We start from the raw sequence: 6,693 nt of genomic DNA, 5'->3' as shown, positions 1-6,693 counted from the left end.
ACATACACACACACACACGCAGGCACACGCGCGCACACACACACACACACACACACACACACACACACACACACACACACACACACACACACACACACACACACACACACACACACACACACACACACACACACACACACTCTCTCTCTCTCTCATACACACACACACCTTGATCCTCAGCGGCCACATCTATCACTCTGTGCTGAACTTTCTCCGGCTTCAGCAGCACTGAGTGTAGCTTTATTTATGGCAAACGCACTCCCCCCACCCCCACAACTCTCCAGAATGGGAGATATAACTCCCAATCTGGCATCCCCCCCTATCCTGTAAATCAGTGGAACTCTCAACCTGGCAACCCGGTGCAATAAATCTGCTTGGTTGAAATATATTAGAAGTGGGGCCATTTTAATCCGACAGACCTTTTTTTTGTTTTGAAACCCATGGCTCGGTCAGTCCTCTTCATGTCGGCTCAGTGCTTGCACTAAAGAACAGCAGCAGGAACAAAAAAATTACCGGGTGCTGTTGTCGAAAACAATGTTGCTAACCAGTTAGCTTAATTGACTGCTATGGTAAACTGCATTGCAGGTATCTTAGTTGCAACCAAACACAGGAAACACAGATGCATTTGCCGTATATAAAACAGATACGGATATGCAAATCTTAGGCCTACATGTGGTAAATTAGCATGTATAGCATTAGCTGTGTAACATGAGCAGGGACGCTGACAGCCCAACAGCCCCCAAACCCCCCCCCCCCAGGCACATTCCATGTTGAAGTACAAGGAATATGAACATTAGGCCCCTATGTGTACCTTACTCATAGTACATGATGAAAATGAGGAATGGGATACTTTTGTAGTAACATTCCACATAAGCCTAAAAACCATATAATCAATTTGTACATTTAACACATACAGCAGCATATTGTTTTGTATGGGGCATCCTTTTAAGAAATCGTGTCCAGGTCCCGACTCTGTAAACTCAACACGTGAAAACAACAAACAAACAGCAGACAGCAGCAAATCATTAAAACACATAATAATGACCCATAGCCAACCGCTGCGCCCAATCATAGAGCTTCAAGAATTCATGCCATGTGATTGGCTGTTGCAAACACTGGTGTAACCTACAGGGCATCCACTGTTGTCGTGGAAGACATGTTTACCCTCCTCTCCCTCTCATCATCTTGTCTTACCCACACCTTAAAGGTGCACTGTGTAATATTTTTAGTTTATTTCCAGAATTCATGCTGGTCAAACTGGGAACACTGATGATGGGCTAGACCCGAAACGTTTGTCCCCTGTCTGTCGGTTTTATTTACTTTTTTCGGCTTTGTTTAATACAGTTTTTGATTCTGCATTCAGCTCCAATGAGCGATTCCTTTCTTCCTTTTCAGAATTCATGCTGCCCATCCACAGATGTTACCTTTTCCATTAATACTTACAACCAACTTCAAATTCTAAGTATTCATTATAACTGTGAAAATTGCAGTTTTAATACATGAAAAGGTGGATCTTCACCATGTCCAGAATGTCCAGAAATAGTCATTTGAACGGCAAAACTTACTGTACTTTGACCATACTAGTAAATATTAGTTAATTATATAATAAATATTCATGAAAAGATCAAATTTGCCATAAGGCTGCACAGTTTCAAACATACTGTAGTTGCAATACCTACCCTGACCTACACTGTGCACCTTACCCTTTGACCTGTCATTTGCTCTGTGATTTCCCTATCTAGTTACGTAATGTCCAGTGTGGATTTCTATGTGATATACGCAGGTGATAGGCCTATATGATTCTAAAAGATTCATAGAGATAAGGTGATTTATGAAATTGGTGTAATTGCTGTACACACCTATCTACAGCAGGTGTTCATCATGCTAACCTATTCTATGAAATTGTCGCAAATGTTTGGGGCCCATCTCTGACCCAATACACAATACAATTAAAATACGCAGTCAACAGCAAAAACACACAGACACGAGTATTATTTTGATCTTTAGACAATAACTTCAAGGTCCACTTGGCCTTTCCAAGCTCCACTGTTTGAGAATCACAGGTCTGCACTATTCATACTCATGCAGTACATACCCAGACAGCACACTTACGTCTTGCCAACGTTGGCAAGATGCTTTTTGCCCGATGTAAAATACATCGGCACGACGTCTTTGAAAGGACCGTTTGCTCATCGGCAAGATGTTGGGCAGACGTCGGCAAATAGGCGACAGGCGATGGAGAGCCAACGTTATGCCGATATAATTATTTATAGTCCTACCATGAGCCGACGGTTGCCCGCCTTATATCCGCTCATGAGCCAATGTTTAACCGATTTAATTACGACCTACTCGACGTACCCCATCTGCGCGAGGAAAGCATCCGGACGTCTCGAGGAACAGCTGATTTTAGGTTGCAGTTATGAAACTAGCATGTCAGAAAATCACCTAGCATGCCAGAAAATCAGCTCTTTCCATAAACAAAAAGACGTCTGAATGTTCTCACCGCTGCAGTGGAATTCCGCCTTATTTGAGGTCTTCCTGCTTCACCATATGCCTCACCAATGAAAACACAAGAAATCATAGACGTTTTTCCATTTATTTTTTCCACAATTAAGCAAAATGTCCATCGTTGAATCATTCCTGCAGGAGAAAAAAAAATCTGTGAACATGGGCTGGATGTGAAAATCACCCTTTACATGAGAACATACCCTACAGTTTAGGCTATGACTTTGACATGTCAAAAGTTTACAACTATTTATTGAGAACAGTTTTTGTAAGCAGGATTTCACCATCTACTGTATGTAGCCTAAGTCCTGCCTGTGGATGAAAAGTCTATCATCTATATTGACCCTTTTAATTTAAAAGTGTACTCGCTACTCTGTGGTATTTTTTATATAGTCATGGATAAGTGGGGCAGTCATTGGTAAGCGGTTAGGGTGTCCTGTAGCCCAGGGCTGAACAACCCAAAGGTTGCTGGTTCATCTCCCAGCCCGCCAGGTTGGTGGAGGGAGTAATTAACCAGTGCTCTCTCCTCCATCCTCCATGACTGAGGTACCCCAAGCATGGTACCTTCCCGCCACACTGCAACATACTGCTCCCTTGGGATGCCAATGTAGGCTGCACCCTTGCACAGGTGAGGCATAAAATGCAATTTTGTTGTGTGCAGTGTATACTTGTGTGCTGTGTCACAATGGCAAAGGTGGGCTTTCACTTATATACACCTAGAGATTTTTTCCCCTGAGTCCAATGTTTTTAAACAGTTGAAACATGAACATTTCCAGTCAATATTTACAATGGAATAGCAGACCTCTGTGTCATATTCCCAAGGAATGGTAGCATCACATCTGCTGTGCTGTGCTGAGTCAAAGTAATTCATAAGCCTACTGGTTGTGTTTTCCCTGCCCATTCACTACTTTGATGGCCTGCAATTTATTCAGATGTGTTCTACAACTTTTTGATGAAACTTACATTTTACATTTGATACCACAAACTAGGCTTACTTGTTGTGCTGTGTGGATTTTTTTTAGCAGGGATCTCACTTACCAATCAGCATGTTTTCCTCTTGTTACCAGTATCAGTCTGAACCTGGCTGGCCACCTGTGCACTTAACCATATGTGAACTCTGAGGGCAAGTGTAGAAGCCTGGCAAATAAAGACAGGAATAAGTCGGTCTCAGTATCACTGCGCAACTACATTCACAATGTAATATGTTGGTTTAGTTGATTTCTGTCCATCACAATTTAATATTATGGTTTACATTTAGGCATATAACTTTCACAATACCATATTAGTTACATTTAGCTAGCTAGTGTCCTATTTGGTAAGGACATGTACAAGTGATGTAGGCTGTACAGCAGGGGTGGGCAACTTTCATTGTAAGGTGGGCCAACATTTTTAATTACCACAACCACATCACCACGCACTTGAGAGAATTTACAAAAGGATACTTCACTTTTTGTTTATTTATACCGGAATGCTTACACTATTGATTTATAGGGGGTTAAAAACTGTCCTTTTTCTTTTTTTTTAAAGTGAGAAGTTGGGCTGCATGTGGCGCCCGAGCCTCCAGTTGCCCATCCCTGCTGTACAGTATCCTAACAGAAAGGCTCTCATAGTATTTCAAATAATGGTCTATATAAAAACTGGTTATAATAGGTACAGTGCAGCATAAACAGGGTTGAGGGGGTGGTTTCTTTTATTTCGTTGTACCTACCGAGTAGTTTAGCCAATGTCTGTGTGACACGTTCATGCTGCCACCTCCACAGCATCCTCTTCACAACCGCAGGGGCAAAACACCTGAAAACATAATAATGTAATCCTTTTTCAGTCCAAGATATAGACTAGAAAATGAGTGACAGCATCACAATCAGTTTGTATGCAAGTGTAGTGGACCCCCCATTTTTGTCTTTTTCTTATTCCCTTATTCTCATTCCCTGTCTTTTTGTTGTCCAGTCAGAAGTTGTCTTTTAGTTTAATTATGCTGTTGCACGTTTTCGCCAATAGATGGCATCATAGGACCAGCAATGAGTGCAGAGACTCTCTCTGGTGCAGTAGCCAGTGACTTCGGTCACATAAGAAGAACGAAACGTGGAAGTGACAGGCTTTGTTATGATACAGAAGGCAGCGGTGTCAGCTGTACAGTTATGCTGAGGAAAATGTAAATAAACAACGAACTCAGCGAAACTCTACACACTTGAGGACCTTATTCATTAAGTGTGCAACATAAGCATTCACGCAATAATACCACCAGGTCACATTTAAGATTTAACTAATAGTATTTTGTTATGGATCTTATGTAGTGATAGACTTACCATTTTTTCTTGTTATGGCATATCTGGCATATTCCCAAGAGAAGGCCGATGTCCCTGTCTGTTGATCTGATTTTGACTTGTGGTGAATTGACTGTGAAAACGAGAGCAACACATTGCAGTGAAGGCTATGAACTCAGGAGTTCTTAAACTTACTTATAGTAAGGGCTATGAATGTGATGCAATATTATTTTAGCTCACTTCACGTGGTGTGTGTTTCCTGTGCATTGCAAGTTCAACAAAGAAAATCGTTGTGTTACATACCGTAGCCTATTTTGTAATGTCCTTTCAACCAGTCATCATGGGCTAGACAAGAATCAACAGCCCGACTCCAGCAGGAAACTTGATTACGGGAGCAGTATGCCTACATTTATATTACAATAGAAAACGCTGTTAGACTACACACGACCTACATACAATGTGACATCTCAAACTATAACTTATAAAACCAAACAAAAACTCACCTGGTTGCTGGGTACGTTTGACACGTTAGCTAACTTGCTAACGGTAAGAAAAAGTGAGGTCGGATATCGATTAGAAACTCGATGAGGAGGTCATTCGAGACAGCATGACAGGTGAAGAGATTTATTTCAGCAACCTAATTTAATGTTTAATCAAGCCTGACTTGTAATGCTGAAACCTACATTTCAACAGAAATAATGGTAATGCCTAACTAAAAACGATTGCGGTGGCTAATATTACTGCTGCGACGTCCAGTAAAGTAAACGGAAAATGTTCGTTCCCTTGACAACTGAAATAATTTCAAACAGAGCTCGCGCTGCTCAGGTTGCAAGCAAGCAGGCGCTGGCTTTTGGTTTTGGGGTCTTCAAATGATCTGCAAAGCGTCGCGTTGCCGATGGTCGGGGTTAGGTTGGCAAACCATCGGCAAACTGTGTTTGGGACATTGTCAGATGATGGTCGGTGTTAAGTTGGCAAAGCATCGGGAGGAAACATTAGGAAATTGCTCGGTAAAACGTCGCGTTGCCGATGGTTGGGGTTATGTTGGCAAACCATTGGCAAACCATCGGAAGGGAACTGCAGGGAATTGATCGGCAAAGCGTCGCACTGCCGATGTCGGGGTTAAGTTGGCAAACCATCGGCAAACCATGGCAGGAAACTAGTCTCTTCTGCCGCTATTGTGCCGATCTAAAACCAACCTAATTGGCATGACGATTATAAGGCAAAAAGGGCCTCGACGTTTTCCCGATGTCGCCGCCCAATAGCCGACGTCGGCAAGATGCTTCGTGCTGTCTGGGGACAGTAACTCTGTATACTCATGGCTACTCCTGGTAGGCTACTACACGTGGTATATTTTAATCAAGGATGTAGTATGTCACATTTCAATTAAGTTTTAATACGTTTTAATAGAGCTAATGTCAAAGTATTATAATTCATTTAGTGTACACAGTCATGACTATGTATAATGAATCGTGAATACTTATGCATATTTAATATGCATTATTTATGTTCATGAATGTACTTATGGTGTCTAATGAGCACAGGATTAGTCTTGCTAAGCTTGCAAACTTCGAAACCCTCATATACGAATTGGCAGATGTTGGCTATTTCCCATCTCTTGAAACATGTTATTTGTTTTGAGTTGTGGGCTACGGTTCAACTTATGTCAATGGTACTTGCAGTAATGTGTTGTGATGTTTTCTCTTTTGTCACTTGTGTCAGTAAAACTAGTGCATTCTAAAAGCATGGTCATATTTTGAAAGTCTTCCGTGTTCGAAGCTTTTTGTGAAGCAGAGTCAAAAGCTTTACATTTTACGAAACCTTCAGAAAAAAAACACACACTGGGCGACGAAGACACGTTTTTATGACAAATATTTTATTTTCTTAAACAAGAACAGTCATTTCATGTCATCTTGCCTTCAGTCAG

General features: G+C 41.5%; 1 long non-coding RNA gene across 1 annotated transcript; it reads right to left on the bottom strand.

Moving 5' to 3' along the window:
- Positions 1-2,582: 2,582 nt before the first annotated feature.
- LOC134444493 (uncharacterized) lies at positions 2,583-5,856 on the bottom strand. Its single transcript, XR_010033981.1, has 6 exons — positions 5,273-5,856; positions 5,073-5,172; positions 4,812-4,902; positions 4,214-4,296; positions 3,544-3,642; positions 2,583-2,640 (listed from the first exon to the last, which is right to left on the bottom strand). It is a non-coding gene; the product is annotated as an uncharacterized LOC134444493 (long non-coding RNA).
- Positions 5,857-6,693: the final 837 nt, after the last annotated feature.

This window comes from Engraulis encrasicolus, unplaced genomic scaffold, assembly GCF_034702125.1.
Source record: "Engraulis encrasicolus isolate BLACKSEA-1 unplaced genomic scaffold, IST_EnEncr_1.0 scaffold_574_np1212, whole genome shotgun sequence".
Lineage (NCBI taxonomy): Eukaryota > Metazoa > Chordata > Actinopteri > Clupeiformes > Engraulidae > Engraulis > Engraulis encrasicolus.
This window is presented reverse-complemented; position numbering and strand designations above follow the sequence as displayed.